Below are 15,827 nucleotides of genomic sequence, written 5' to 3' on the forward strand. Positions count from 1 at the left end.
GGGTCACCATCCACACCCGGGGCGGTGGAACGGGCTGGGGCGGAGGCTGAGTCCTGTCCCGCTTCTTGCAGATACCCAACATGCTGGAAAAGCAATTAGAAAAATCTATGTGTGTGTGTGTGCAATTGCAATATTTATAGCTCTCTTCTTGCGCTGAACCTGCTGTTTCTAGGAACAGAATGAAGAATTCACCCAAGTAGAAAACAGAAAGCCACAAAGCAGATAGCACTGCTTTTACAATTTAGCAGAAAAAATGGTAGTTTAAAATACTTGTTTATTCATTGCGTATATAGAGCTACATATTTTTTCCATAAATTTATCTTGTTCACTTTTCATTATTCTCAGAAACATAAATACAAGGAAGCAAAGGAAGATTAAAAGTGGAAGGCATCTAAAACCGCTTAACCACATCGTGCAGCACAGTGAATTACGCAGAACCCGTTAGAGGTTCATTAGCAGCTCCTGTGCGCGGCAGAGCGGCCGGGCTTTATTTGCCGGCTCGACTCATCCAGAGCGGCTGCACATGCTTTATTTTCTCTGCTCGCAATTTATCAAAAGAGTTCTGAATAAAAGCTGTGCAAGTGAATGATGCAGTCAGCTGTCCTGGAACTCAGCTTGCTGCCAGACCGGGCAAAGGAGGAATTCAGCTGGTTTTGTACTGAAGGAAGCCTTCGCACAGCCGTGGCCGTGGGGCGATGCTCCACAGAGAGCAGGGGGTGACATGGCCGGGGTCTCGTCTCGTATCGTGAAAGAGGTTGACCTTTCACAGGCAGCGCTGTGGTCCCTCAGCCTGTGTGTGTCAGAGGCACGTGTTCACAGGGCTCCAGGCACGTGGGGGATCCCTTCAAGCCCAGGGATTCCCAGCACCCGGCGAACCCTCTGCTGTGGGGACAGGCTGAGAGAGCTGGGGGGGTTCAGCCTGGAGAAGAGAAGGCTCCGGGGAGACCTTCCAGCCCCTTCCAGGCCCTAAAGGGGCTCCAGGAAAGCTGGGGAGGGACTCTGGAGCAGGGAGGGGAGCCATGGGACGAGGGGGAAGGGTTTTACACTGCAAGAGGGGAGATTGAGATGAGATGTGAGGAAGAAAATGTTTTACGCTGAGGGCGGTGAGCCCCTGGCCCAGGTTGCCCAGAGCAGCTGTGGCTGCCCCATCCCTGGAGGGGTTCAAGGCCAGGTTGGACGGGGCTTGGAGCAACCTGGGCTGGTGGGAGGTGTCCCTTCCCAGGGCAGGGGGTGCCACTGGGTGGCCTTTAAGGTCCCTTCCCACCCAAACCATTCTGAGATTCGATGATTCTCTGATTTTGCCAGGTGGGAAAGTGCCTACGAGGGCTCTGGGAGCTGAAGCCATTCTTCCTTTGGATGGTGACCCAGGTTGCAGGGGATGGATCCGCCTTCATCCCTTGCAGCTGAACAACAGAAATCCGTTGATGTCAGGAAGCGGAGCTGATGGCTTTTTAGGAACCAGGGACGTGGCAAGCAGGGTTACTGCCACAGCGACGGAGGGAGAAACAAATTCTGAGCATTCCAGTTTCACTCAAAGGGAAGCTATTAGCTGCTCAGTAACAGGTGGAAATGAAATTTAAATCCCTGTAAAAGACAATTGCATAGTTAAAAATACATTTAGTCGTGCTAGTGGCACTTTGCAGATTTTCTTTCATTATCCTTTTTAAGGAAACGGGCTAAATGTATGTGTGTTGTCTGAGGCTGCCTCCCACCATCTCCAACCAGAGAGAGTTTGCAGCAGTTGAGTGACATTTATTTGCTTCAGAAATATTATTTGTCTCTCGTGGTCTTGAAGAAATAAATTTTCCATATGTTGATATGTTAAAAAGTGTGCTGAGCATTAAAAGCAAAAATAATAGACAGCCTTCCACGGGCATGGTGAAGCCAGTCTGGTGAGATTAACTTCAGGAGCTAAATGCCTTCAATTGAATTAGGGTAATGGAAGAGTGTGTCTCAACACGAGCTGGCTGTACTTCTTATTTATCACAGATCCCTACGAAGAAATGGTCCCTGAATTCTTTAAAAGCTTTTGCATCTTCTCAATTCAAGACACTGAATAAAAATTAGCTATCCACCAATATTTTTATCGTTTCCAATACAAACCCTCTTTTGCCTGCCATTTACGTTTTTAGATGTGATCCAGTCATTTTCTTTCCTTTGTGATTTTTGTGTTTTAGACGAAATAGCTCTTGTTGAAAAAAAATATCGCCTGCCTAATTCTTTACCAAACAACTAAACATTCATTTTTTTCCTCACAGATTATTCCGAGGAAGAACTGTTACTTTGCAGCGAATGTATGCAAAAGGGAAAGAGCCATCTGTAAACATTAAAAAGAGAGCAAAATAAATAGCTGGTTTAAGACAAAGCATGCTGATAGATCTCTCTGAGCAGAAGAGCTGGTGGCAATACGGGTAATGCCGATAACTGACAGATGATTCAGCTTCTGAAAGTATCTGCGGGCTTTGGGTTCAGCTCTATGTTTTGTAGACCATATAGTATAAATCAGAATTGTAAGAAGTGTTCAAAAGCAGAATAAATTGCAAAATGCATTGTAAAATACATCAGCTTCACCTTTTGTCTCTCCTTTGGTCACCCTGGGATGACCCTTCTGGTGGCTGCCCCTCTCCCCCGGCTGATGGGCTCAATCCCTGAAACATCCGTCTCTGTTTCTGCCAGGGGAAACCTTCCCGCTTCCTCCACAGAAGAGAAAGACTGATGAGGACCATTTCGTTAATAACCTCCGACTGATTTATTACTTTGCTCTCATCGAGGTATTCACCTCTCTCCGTAGTTCAGAGGGATAATATTATTTTTTTACAGAGATTGAAATGCTGCCGTATTTTTATCGGTAGCGGATGCAAGACGTATTTCATGAATTTCAGGAATACTCTGGTGCTATGCAGAGTGGTTGTACACTGATTTTTAAAAGAAACGTGCAAGTATAGTAATGTAGTTATTATTCTCGCTAAAGGAAAACAGGTCCTTGGAGAAGAAACACGGCAGTGGAGGGTTTGCCCCGTGAGACTGGTTGCTGCCTGAGGAGCACTATAAGATCACTAGAAATTTCCCCTGGGGGAGTCCCTGGAGGTGAGGTTTCGTCTCGTAGAGCGCTGCAGTCACAGGAAATAGTCCAATTATCATCCGTGAGTTTTGAATCAGGCTGAGGAACCCTGGTTAGTCAACTAGAAAAATCAAATTGGTTTAAGACCCCTGAACTGTCCTGCAGGCCGTCCGTGCCAGTAGGAAGCAGGTGGGCTTCTGTACGACCGCCTGAACTCCGGAGAAGTTGGGGAAAGAGACAGACGAGCCTCCAGCATCTGCCTGGGGCCATCCCGTGCTCTGTTGGACCTTGTGTTCAAACATCCCCCCGAGCAATGGCCGTGGTCATCTCCCCGAGCATCCTGGACACCTGCGCGGTTTTCCCAGAGCAAATTGTGTCTGGGAGCTCAGCCCACACAATTGCGTGTTTGCCTTCCGTGAGGGGTCGTGTCTCATCTGCAGGAGGTGAAAATAAGGGTTTGCACAGAAGCAGCAGGTTTGCCGGCAGACCTTAGGCTTGTCTTTTGTGTTTAAACAAGGCAGTTAAACCAAAATGTCAGGAAAACTGAGCGAACGCAGATTCATTGCAGCGAAACGCTGATGGCTTCGCTTACACGGGTCCTGCCAAGCAAGTTATGAGCCACCAAACCCGGCCCGCGGGGACCCGTGGTGCTGGCGCTGCCCTGCCCACACAGCACATCGCCTGTCCTGCTGCCAACGGCAATGAATTTAGACCACCACTTTTATATATTTTTAACTTCTCTCTCTTTTGTTTGTCCTCCAGACGAAGGCCTGTCCTCAACCCAAGCAGCTCCTTGGGCTTTCCAGGCTGAGCAGGGCCAACGCCTGCAGCCAGCATCCCTCAAGGGAGGGCCTTCTCCCATTCCTTACCCTCACACCCCACTTACAGCACCTTCACTGTACGAGTTTACCAAAATTGATCCGTTTTGTAGCACCATCAACACTGAGGGGGGTTTCTGTGGGTGGGTGGGAGAGACTACAGAGGGAGACGTGTCCCCCCCAGGAAGACGCATGGCGTCGGGTCATTGCACCAATTCCGCTTCTCTCAGCCCATTAAACCCTTTTCTGCAAATCACAACTCACGGTCCGATGAGTTTTGCTTTGGTCACGGGAAGAACAAGATACTGGCAGCCGGTAGGAATTTTCTCGTGTTTGATACGCAGCGTTGCATTTAAATATGCCTCATCGAGTCACAAACATGAAAGCTGGCAATGAGTGCAAATAGCTTGTGAATATGTAATTAGAAGAAATGATCATCAGCATTTGCTAGTTATTCTCATGAAAAATGTCACCGATGCACATCAGCCGGGTGATTGCTGCTGCTGCGGCTGGTTATGAAAGGTCCATTTCTCAGGGCGCTCGCGGTTTGCCTGGCTCAGGCAGGGAACGCGAGAGAAAAAGGGGAGGAAATTGGAAGATTTGATGGGTCGTCTCTGGAAGTGGCCGTCCCCCTCCCAGCACTTTAGGGCGGCCAGGGATGATACGTGCCGGCTCGGTGTGCTGCGCTGCCAGCAGGAATGCTGCTATTGAGGGGCACCCGGCTGGTTATTCTGGGACCCCCGAGGAGACATAGCGTCGTGTCAGCTCTTGGCTCGTCCCCTCGCTGTGAGGGGCTGGGCTGACGGGGTACGTGAAGAGGGTCCCCATGGGCAGCCACATCGGCTCGATCTGTTGGACGGTGTCACTGGGGTCCCGGACAGCTTCTCCTGGGGACATGGGGGAGATGGGGGAAAGTCCACCTCAACAGGAGGAGAAAGTTCTCTGCTGTGAGGGCGGCAGAGCCCTGGCACAGGCTGCCCAGAGAGGTGTGGAGTCTCCGTCTCTGGAGACATCCCAAACCCGCCTGGACGCGTTCCTGTGCAACTGCTCTGGGTGACCCTGCTCTGGCAGGGCTTGGACTGGGTGAGCTCCAGAGGGCCCTGCCAGCCCCGGCCAGCCTGGGATTCTGGGATTTGTGGCTTCTGGCCGGAGTCACACTGTTTCTAGAGCAAAGCCATATCCTAAAAATCAATGGGGATGTTCCTCTTTGAGACAAACATATACGCTCCAGCTATCAACAAAACGCTTTCCCAGAGGGTGCGCTGCAAAGCACCGAGTGCACCACTACGGGCAGCTGACGCCATAAATACATACCACCTTCACGCTGTGCTCGCTCACAGACGCGCAGCTCGGCACCAGGAGGAGCTTTTGCTCTGGGCTTTGGTCCCGTCTTGGCACCCGGTCGCCCGGCAGAAGGTCTGGCCGGAGAGGGACACCCCGAAGGGCGGCCCAGAGGCCGACCTGGGGACCCCTGTACGATACGCCCGATGCCTCTGCAGAGCTCCCGGAGGCCCACGCTGTCCCGCACGTCTGCCAGAGCCCCGCCGTGCCTGAAACTGTTTAAAATTCATAATCAGGCTGATGGCGCTCACGTGCGAGGCACCACAGTGCGTCACGCACCACCTTTGTACCCTGCATCCAGCACAGCTGTGGAAAATTCGAGATCGCTCTTGACAACCGCCCTCCGTCTCCCTTTCTCTTTCTTCTCGGGAAGGGTTTGAAAGCTCGTGAGCTGAACGTGGCAAACTTAATTAAAGCCTGTGGTCTGACAAAGTCTCTCTATCCCTCAGGTCTTGGATGAAACAGTTCTCCCCAAACTGAAAACACTTAAAAGTATTGTCTTTGTTCTCTTGTTCAGAAAGACTATAAAAGCCTAAAGTCCCCTCAGCTATAGAAGGTGAAATTGTGTTTGGCTTATTTTTCTTTTTCAACAGCGCTGCATTGTGTTCGGGAGAGTTTCTGCCTCTTTTCGGGGTGTGACCCCACCATCTCCCTGGGAATGTCTCACTGCAGGCAGCGTATGCTGCCGGCTCCTCCGCGCCACGGAGAGGAGGTGGGCTGGGAAGCACAACGCTGCCCGGCAACTGCGTTAATAATAATTTAATGTAGCTCCCTCCTTATGAGCGCCGGCGTTCTCCAGCCTCCCACCGCCCCACCTGCGCCCAGGTCGCGCAAGCACCTTCCTTTGCCACTAATGAGGGGTTTGACTTGCAGCTATGACAGGAGAAACATGAGGCTTTCCCTCCTCCGGATGAGTTAAGAGGAAAATAAATGGAGATGGATAAAGAAACCCAAAGAAGACGAGCTAAAGACTGAGATCCAAAACAGAGAGGAGAAAAAGGCTCAAAGTAGGATAACAGGAAAGTCCACCTCAACATGAGGAGAAAGTTCTCTGCCGTGAGGGCGGCAGAGCCCTGGCACAGGCTGCCCAGAGAGGTGTGGAGTCTCCGTCTCTGGAGACATCCCAAACCCGCCTGGACGCGTTCCTGTGCAACTGCTCTGGGTGACCCTGCTCTGGCAGGGCTTGGACTGGGTGAGCTCCAGAGGGCCCTGCCAGCCCCGGCCAGCCTGGGATTCCATGATAATACATAGGGAAGGGATCTTTTCTGGTTTTGGAAAGGGAAGAAAGGCCCTCCCGGCCTGCCCTGGGCAGACAGCAGAGGTGCCGGCAGGGTCACGCTGCCTTTGTTGGCTCTGCCGTGTCTGTCCGGGGAGCCCCCGTGCCCAGCCCTGGGGGCTCTGCCGTCGCCCAGCCGGCCGGGACGCACCTCGCTGCCTGGTGTGTGCCGAACGCCCCTCGGCGTGGCATCACTGCACCGCTCCTGCATGGAGCATCCCGCTCTGGCTGCGGTGGCGGTCGAGGACACGTCCTCACTGGACACATTTACGGGCTGAGCAATGATGTTTTGGGGAAGGGGGGGCTGCTGGCCACCGCAGGGTGAGGAGGGCGAGGAGCCCGCGGTGCCTCCGTCCCAGCTTCCATCCCTCGGCCCGCGGGAGCAGAACTGACACGGCAGCACGAGCCAAGGGCTTCCCACTCTGCGACTCGATGGTTTTAGGCAAGTAGCTGGAGTTTACTGCTTCACTGGCTTTACTGGGAGTTTTGTTTCTCCTTGAAATCACACAGCTTGCTTTTATTTTTATTTTTTTTGTTTTTTTTTCCAGTTTTGCTTTTCATTTGTCCTTGGATTGAGTGAGATCACCAGCACTGGGAGGTTTGCGGGGCAGGACAGGCTAATGGGGAGAGCCGCACACGTTGTGTACGTGCGTGATGCCACCACCTGCTGCCGCCGAGGCTGGGAAAAAGATGAAAGGGAACCTCATACCTCATCCCCCAGCAACTTGTTCCCTCTCTGCTCGCTGCTTTCTGAAGCAGTTTCCTCTCTATCTGTCCCAGTTTGAGCGTAGTACGAATATTGCTACATACAACTCGAAGAATGCATGTGTGATTAGCTAATTATCACATGCAAATTAACTCTCCTCTGCAAGCGGGATAGCCCTTTACAAGTTCATTGGACGCTTCTGAAAATATTTCTCTAAAGGTACAAATGCAGCGTAACGCTTCTACAGGAGCACAAGGGCAATATTTTCCGCTCCAGTACTAAAGATGCGATTGGGAATTTCGGTGGTTGTGACACTCAGCGTGTGCAAAATACAATGTCCCCAAAAGGAAAAGGTTTTTGGAACCCTTGAGAGTACACGAAGATCAACTGAACTTTTATCACAAATCGAGGGAATAATTCATCGGCTCACCCTTGTACTTCAAAACTTATAATTGCAAAAGTCTGCGTTCTATGCACTCAAATCCTGACTGTTAAAAACTCTGGATATTTAGAACACATTGGATTTACAGAATTTGAGAAGCAAGTCTAGTCTTTGGGGCCAAAAATATCTTACCCAACTTTAGTGCATGCTGCATTTTTTTTCTGATGGACTAGCTGTATTCCTGATGAGTTTTTGAACTAAAACAAGACTCACCAAGAAATGCAGTTACCCGAACTGGCACAGAATTTCTGCCGGAATTCAGAACAGTAGCCCCCAGAGGTCCCTCCGTTTGTGTTTCTGGGACGCAGGCCGCTCTGGCACAGCTGAGAAGGTCCCCGTCCGCCCCGTGCCTCGGGGCCCCGCGGCCCCCGCTCAGGCACGCGCAGGCTGGGCAGGGAGACAGGGTCCGGGAGGCAACAGCAACATCCCCGCGGCATAAAGACCACTCCGTTCTGGAAAACCTCAGCTTCGCAGAGAAGAGGCAACAAAATCACACCAGGAGGTTAAATTCAGTCTCTCGGCCGGAGCAGGGAAGATTTGGGCTAGAACGGCCGGCAAAGCATGGTAAGATTTACCGGCTTAATTGCTGCCACGGGTGCATATTGAGGGGAGACCACGGGGAAAAAGGATGTAGATGGTCTGAAGTGATCCCAAGCAGGTCACCGCAGCGCTCTCAAATACACTCCTTGGCTTGTCGTGTGGAATAGTAGAGTAACTTCTACTGTATCAATTAATTGTGAAAGCCATTTTCACCTGTTTTGTCCCCTTTCGGGTCAATCTGATCACAAAAGGAAAAATACACCCAGGCCAGAAGACAATTTGGATAGACCCTGCTGTCTGTGATTTATTGTTTTAATTAAAAGCTTTTTAAGCTTTAATTAAAAAGGTACATGAGCACTCAGTATTCAAGAAAAATGCCTTTGTGTTTAGGTCAATTGAATAACGTAAAATATAATGAGATACATATTTCTAATCTGGAGCCTCACATGAAAAAAAAGCAATATACATAATTAAAAAGTAAATTCGAACTGATAGAAGAGAGCTGTTGTCAGACAAAATAAAAGGTATGCTTTAAATTAACATCAGTGGAGCGGATTTTTTTTTTTTATTTCCTCACTGTAACATCTTTTAAAAATCCCGTGGTACAAATTGAGTCGACTTCATGGACGTGTATCAAAGCCAGTGTGCTAAACAGGGTAACAGGTATTATTTCTATTCCTAATGATGCTTAAAACAGACCAGATGATAGGAAACGGCGGGAGGTGACAAGCTGTGGCACAGAAATTGGGGAGCTTTCCGCGTTGGAAACCACCTGCAGTTGCTCCCACCCCTCCTCAGTACCACCGTGGCGGGCTCCCCCCACATTTCTTCCCGGCTCCTGGGGAGCTGGTTTACCTGATGCCCCCGGTTTGTGGCGGGTCCCATTGCCATTGCCCGCCTCTCCCCACGCACCACGGCCTTGGGGCAGAGCAGGTGCCGGGAAGACGCTGTGTCAGGTCCATCGTGGCCCCGCCGTGTGTCCGTCTCAGCCATTGACCTCACGGCGTGAATCACCGCAAGAGCTGGTCCCAGGTGTCCAAACCAGCCACGCTCGCGATTTTGGGGACTCTCTGAAGACGGAAATGAAATCTGAATGCAAATAGCGGGCGTGATGAAATGACACCAAGTTGGTCATTTTACAAATAAATCCCACCTAACTCTCCATGCAGCTCCTATTCCAGACACCTAAAGAGCAAAGTAGGTGTATTTTGGACTATATTCCTGCTAAAGGCTGCAGAAAGAATAAAATATAGCATCTACAAGTTCTTTCAAAAGTATGCAGGTATTTGCACTACCTGAATGCTCTCTTTCTGCCCTAGCTTCTCCTCAAACGTGCGTTTTTTGCGGAGCTGGAGCTTTCAGGATCGGTGCCTGGGGGGGGGCAACACCTGCACCTGCCACCGAGGGCTGAGCTCCAGCTGGGGCCAAACCCTGACCCACGGAGCAGCCCCGAGACGGCTCTGCGGGGGGGTCCGGCGGGCTGCAGGGTGGGGTTTGCCCTTGTGCATCCTTTGTGCTTCCTCTGTGCGTGCTTCAAAACAAAATTGAAAACATAAAATTAAAAAAGGAAAAAAAATCTCCTCCTTGGATCATTTTGAGTTTTCTTCACTTCCTTTGTATTTCAATATTCTCAGCAAGGCTCTCGGGCGAGCTGCCTGAGGAGGTGCCTGGGACCGGAGGGGGAGTGGACGCACCCTCAGAAGGGCTTTGAAGGCTGCAGTTATTGAACTGCTGGTCCTGGCTTCAAACGATCCCCAAGGTGCGTAGGAAGGAACACTTCGGCGCTCAAAAGCAGTGCATCATCTGGATAGTAGTGATGGAGCTTTTCTTCCTGCTAACGCCCCCTCTGAAATCTCTGCTCCGCGGCAGCGCTGACGGTTTCGGCAGGACCCGGCGAGGGCAGGGCCTCCGGCAGTGCCGCCCCCTCAACACCCTGCGTGGTCCATGGGCCACCACCCGCACCAGCCCCGGGAGAGAGAAACCGCTACCTGGGGATCCTGGATGTGTGATACCTCCTGCTTTTCCCGTGGTAGATCCGAGAGTAAGACATCAAGGGTAAAACATAAACCCCCGCAAACAGCTGGATAACGGCTTTGTCGCTCAAATCACATTTGTGATAAGTGATGGAAGATAAACACCAACTGCTTGCTTTCTTAATAGAAACATAACGTTTCCATAACTAAGCCCAAAGAAAGTAAAACAAGATGATATTTTCGTTTCACTTAAAAAAATCATTAGTGTTTGAAGTAGACTTCAAATGGCTGAGAAACGTGGAGAGTTCACTTATTAGTCCAGAAGGAGACATAAAGTTTGCATCAATCTCTGATTCTTGTCTTGTTTATCCATGTTCTTTCACAGTCGTCACGAAATTCCAGTTTATATGGATTTAGAAGGAAAAAAAAATTCAGTAAAGATGTAGATGCAGTAAAGCTGGAACATAGGAAGTTCCGACCAAATATGAGAAAAACCTTCTTTACGGTGAGGGTGACAGAGCCCTGGACCAGGCTGCCCAGGGAGGGTGTGGAGTCCCTTCTCCGGAGACTTTCAAGCCCCGCCTGGACGCAGCCCTGAGGGATGTGCTCTGGGCGATCCTGCTTTGGCAGGGGAGTGGGACCAGATGGTCTCTAGAGGTCCCTTCCAACTCTGAAATTCCGTGGTTCCGTGATTCTGTGATTTTTCAAATCGATTTTATCTTTACTGAAGTCGACTTTGCAAAATTCTACGAAGTACTTTATCAATTTCCTAACAGCAGTATTTTGATACCTTTCAGGAAACACTGAAAATTTTAGATAAAAAATAAATTTTCAGTGTAAAGCTTTTAAATTGTATGATTTTATCCTTTTTTAACTTTGCGAAGTTGCTAGTAAACTATGAGGAGATTGTTCTGTACCTATGGCGCTAGTGATTGAAGGCTCCTTGGCTACAGATACAGTGAAGTTAATGTGTACAATTCAGACGTTAGAGGAAGCTTTGAGTGAAAATTATTTCTAAACTATCTTCATTTGTTATTTTCTTCTATTAAACCGTTATTTTTTCACTAGCGTACCATTATGTAACAACACTGTAAACAGTAAATAAAAGTGTTAAAATTTATGAGGATTAGTTTTAACAGGTTTTGGCTTCGAAATCTCATTCTAACTTTATTTGGATCAGCACATGAATGTTTCTGGTATTGCAGGTAAAAAGTAGAGATTCCATTCCAAAACGTGGTTTCTACAGAAGTCTCCTCACGCCAAGGTTGCTGCAAGGAAAATGCTTTAGACAGGAGAATGCATTTATTTTAAGTAGTTCTTGATTTCGTTTTTGTGCTACAAGTGGCAGAAGTATATAGCGTATAGCAGTATGGCTTTTCATTTTCATGTTTAATACAAGAGGGAAAATCCTTTCACAACTTTTTCCCTGTGCTTTTCTTTGACGGGAAGGTCTCTGCTTTGGCAACCAGGCTCTGACTCCACCATTTCTTTCATGGGCTCTTGCAGCAAAACACCTTGAGCCCCGCTGCCTGCACCCGTTAACTGCAGCTGAGAACACGAAGGGGCTCAAGGAAGGACCAGCTGGAATAAATGCAGAATTAAGGTCATTATTTAAGAGGAGCGGAGCAAGCTCTATCTTCTCGCGCAGCCTGGGATGTGATCTCTGTGGGGATGCTGCCGCTGGTGAGCCCGGGTTTCCCAGCCCCGCCGTGTGGGTTGCTGTCACGAAGGGCGACGCTCTCGTGTCTCCGGCGCTCTCTGCCCAGCGGAGGACGTGGTGGGCGCCGCTGGGGCTTGTGCTGGGTGGTCCAAGGGGCAGCTCGGAGGGATGGGTGAGTTTCTACGTGTTAAAAAGAATCTGCCTGATAGTTTAAAGGAGAATAGTTTGAGAAGTGGGTAAGCCAGCTCCTCTTTTGTGTATGAAAGCCTCGAAAGCCTTTCAGAAAGCAGCCCCGTGGCTCGGAGGAGGAGGGCAGAGGAGAGGCTGTAGCTGGGGAAATGACCTGGCTGTGGGAGCGCCTGGGGGGCTCGGTGGGATCTGAGGGGCTGGAGCTCTGCTTCACACGCTGGGGGCACTCACAGCGCTCCTGAGGCTTCGGGGAAAGGCAGGCCGTGTGGAAAACTGGGCTGAATAAGGAGAGAAAAACCCCAACCTAGAGATGGTTTGGTTTGAAAGCCATAAACCAAGAGAGATGGTACCTCTGGCCTCAGCCCGTGTTTTATGAACGGGCAGTCTCCTCCAGAAGCACACTGAGGGGCAGAAGGTGGTGAGGGGCACTGAGTGCTGTCACGGGCGATCTGCATGGCGCTGAGGGGACGTAGACGAGTGCGCAGCAAGCTGATGGCTACTGCTTTCTGCCCGTAATAAGGTAGTTTATTACTGGTGTTCCCGTGCTCGCACGTGGCTGGTGTCCCACCTGGTCTGCCCTGGGCTGCTCCTGGGGTCTGTGTCCTGCACCACGAACACGTGCCCGGACCGCTGAAGCCATTGCTGTTAGTCTGTCCTTACTTTTAATCGTAGCTTTCCCCTCTCCTGCTGTTTATTGTCAGAGCCCCCTTTACCCCTGAGTGGAGTAACTTCCCTGGCGATCACCTGCCTAAACTCACATCAGACAACGGCCAACTTAACAACTCTTCATTTTACTGTTAACTGGCATTTGACCAGCTACTCCAAAATTATGCTGCAGAATAAAAGAAGAATCCAGAATTAAGAATGTTCAATTTTTATGTTTTAAAATAAAAATAGGTTTTTCTTATTTACATTGATGCGGCTTCACATGAGGAAACTGGGGCTCTGGAAAGCTTCAGAGTTCCCCCACCTGCTATAGTTGCTTTTTATAACTTATTCTAGTCATTGTACATATTATTTTTCTTCATCGTGTTACTCAAACACAAGGGTGCCGACTGTTCCTATTGTTTACACAGCCATTTATTAGCTTACGGCTATGCTCGTGTCGTTCCCCACCCCTCGTGCTCCCCCTGGAAGCGTTCTAGCAAACACTGGCTGCTCCAGCTCGGCAGAAGGATCTTTCCTCCCCTCCCAGCCCACCGAGCAGGTCACGGTAACCTTTCTGTTCAGAGCATTGCACTGATTATGCAGTTCCCTTCTGTCAGGCAAACTTCTCGGGTCCGTGTTTTTCTTGCTTACGTTTCTGTAAATTTAAAATGACTCGATAGGCTCAACGTTCTGTTCCTGTTTGGAGGAAAGTCAACTCAATTTTCCTCCTCTTACAAAGTGGCTGGGTCTCCAAGGCACATAGAAAAGACCCCGTAACAAGCTTGTATGGCTGAAGCTTGATTTTTCCGAGTTCTTATTTAGCAATGCAACTCCCTGTAAAAATACTGCACAGTCACACTGCGCAACAAGCCAGCAGGAACTGCCACGCTGCTTTGCTTTCCCTCCTTACCTAGCTATTACCAGAAACGACTTTTGCTAGGATTTTCATGTTAAATTATGTGCTGCTAACTGTCATGCAGCCTTGTCCATCGATGCCCTGCAAACAGGTTTTATGTTGGTGAGCTATATCCCCTTTTCTTGTCAGTCTTATCGAGCTCATATCTATCTCTTGTACCTTTTTGGTTTTTTCCTGTAGCCTGGTCGAGCTGTTCTTATTTAGCTGATGACTAAATAACATTTGGTCTGTTTTGGACCAATGTTTCGAATCTGGGATGCTCATCATGTCTGATCTGTGTGAGAAACGAGTTGCAAGACCACCACAGATAGGGTTTTTTTGGTGGAAGCAGGGAAAGAAGTGGCATCTCAGTATGTTCTTTCTGGCCCCAGAACTTGTGTTGATGTAGCAGACTGCCATGGTGGGTAATGCAACGTAAGCGTGTGTTTGGGGCTGAGTGGAGTCCACGGCTCCCAGGTACTTCAGCTGGCAATTTCTTGTATAATGCATCCCACAGGATTCATCAGGGGTTTCTCGCATTGTCCTAATCACGGGATTGTCCTGGCTCTCTGGTCACAGCACTGAAAAACACGCTCCCACCCTGTAGAACAAACACCTTCCCTACGACGAGGCAGCAGGTAAGGAAAGCTGATCGGAGCCCTGTTTTTGGAGATGAAGCGCTCCTCATCAGCTGAGTCAAAACAAAGTTATGTGCCGCTGATTTGGGCTCTCGGGAAGGGAAGGGGTCTCTGGTCAGGTTGTGTTCCTCCGACCTGAGATCCCATTTTGCTCTCAGTTCACGTGGCAGAAGCAACAAGAGAGCATGAGCTAGCAAGGGTAGCAGCTGTAAAGCAAAAGGAAAAGGTTAAGCCCGCAAAAATCAAAAGCGGGCATACATTTATCATGGCCCTAAATATGCAGCGATAAGGACACTATGGAGGTGGAGCAAAGAGCTGGATCTGTGTGCCGAGGGTTCAAGCTATGCCTGTAACATAACAGCGACGATGGGCTTAGAACCCACACGAAAGGTAAAATAAACAAGGACACGTTGTTTGAAGCCCCACTGACAGGGACGTGCTGAGCTAGGTGGCTTGTAATTAGTGCAAGACCATCACCTGAATCAAAGCTGGTTGTAGTCAAAATAACGAAATTTTGCATGTGTAAACTCAGTTCCCTGAGAATGCCGGTTTTCCACCAGCAGAACAGTTGTAAAAGTGTAATTCCAGGGAGGTGTAATTCCGGGTGGATTGACTTTGAGGTGTTGCATGTGAAGCTTTGGGAGGCAGCTCGTTACCAGCCTTCAAAAATCTTGATTGAAAGCCATGAGTTGCATCCAGGTCTACTCCTGAGAGGATATATCCATAGTTTGCTTAAAACTGTGTAGAATGTGAAAAACCAGCCAGGTGTTGCTCAGACCCTGACTCCCTTTCTGGCTTTGAAGAGCAGCTCTTGGACCCTGCCAAGGTGATCACGCTACATAGGACATGGAGTACAATGTTTTAAATTTGGATGTGTCTGAAGTGTGTGTTTTGCCCTCTCTCATCCCATGCAAAGCCCTGCATAATTCGTACCGATGAAATCCCAGCCTACGTTCTCCTCCTGGATTTCGCTGCTGGCTGGAAAACCCAGCCAGGACTGTCTGAGGCTTGTATGAGCTTGGGCTCAGCTAGGAGCAAACCTGGACCACCTCATGATGAAAATGGCTTGACATAAACCCTGGGCTTAATGGGTGAAACGGCATGAATAGGAAATCCAGGGCTTGCATGAGGCCTGCAGAATGGCAGTCTGAAATTCTACAACACTTTTGTGTCTGTTTCTTTGAAAATGGAAATGAAGTTGGAACAAACAAGAGCAGCTAAAATTAACACCAGTTCCATCCCCTTCACTAGTGGGTGCCGATTTGTGTTTCTAGGGAAACGGACAGTAAGCTGGTGTAAAAAGACATCTTCTGAAATGCTCAAAATTATTTGAAGTCTAATACTATCAGGCTGTGCTCTGCGAGCTTTGTGGTAGACTCTTTTCTGTTGGAAAGCTGGTTACAAAGAAATAGTTGGAATTGCCTTTGTACTGCTGAAATAAACTAGGTATCTACGGCACAGCCAAACTTTGCCACTTCTTACTTATCTTTCAAACTGACGTAATTTTGATGGTTGCTGCCGGTCTGACTTATTGTTCTCGCATTACAAGTTAATTTGTCAAAAATAAACCAGATGTAGAGCAGCAGAGCTTGCAGGCCTTGTTTTAGTGCCCATCCCTCCCCAAGGCATGAGCTTCCCCA

The sequence above is a fragment of the Chroicocephalus ridibundus genome, chromosome 6, assembly GCF_963924245.1.
Source record: "Chroicocephalus ridibundus chromosome 6, bChrRid1.1, whole genome shotgun sequence".
Classification (NCBI taxonomy): Eukaryota; Metazoa; Chordata; class Aves; order Charadriiformes; family Laridae; genus Chroicocephalus; species Chroicocephalus ridibundus.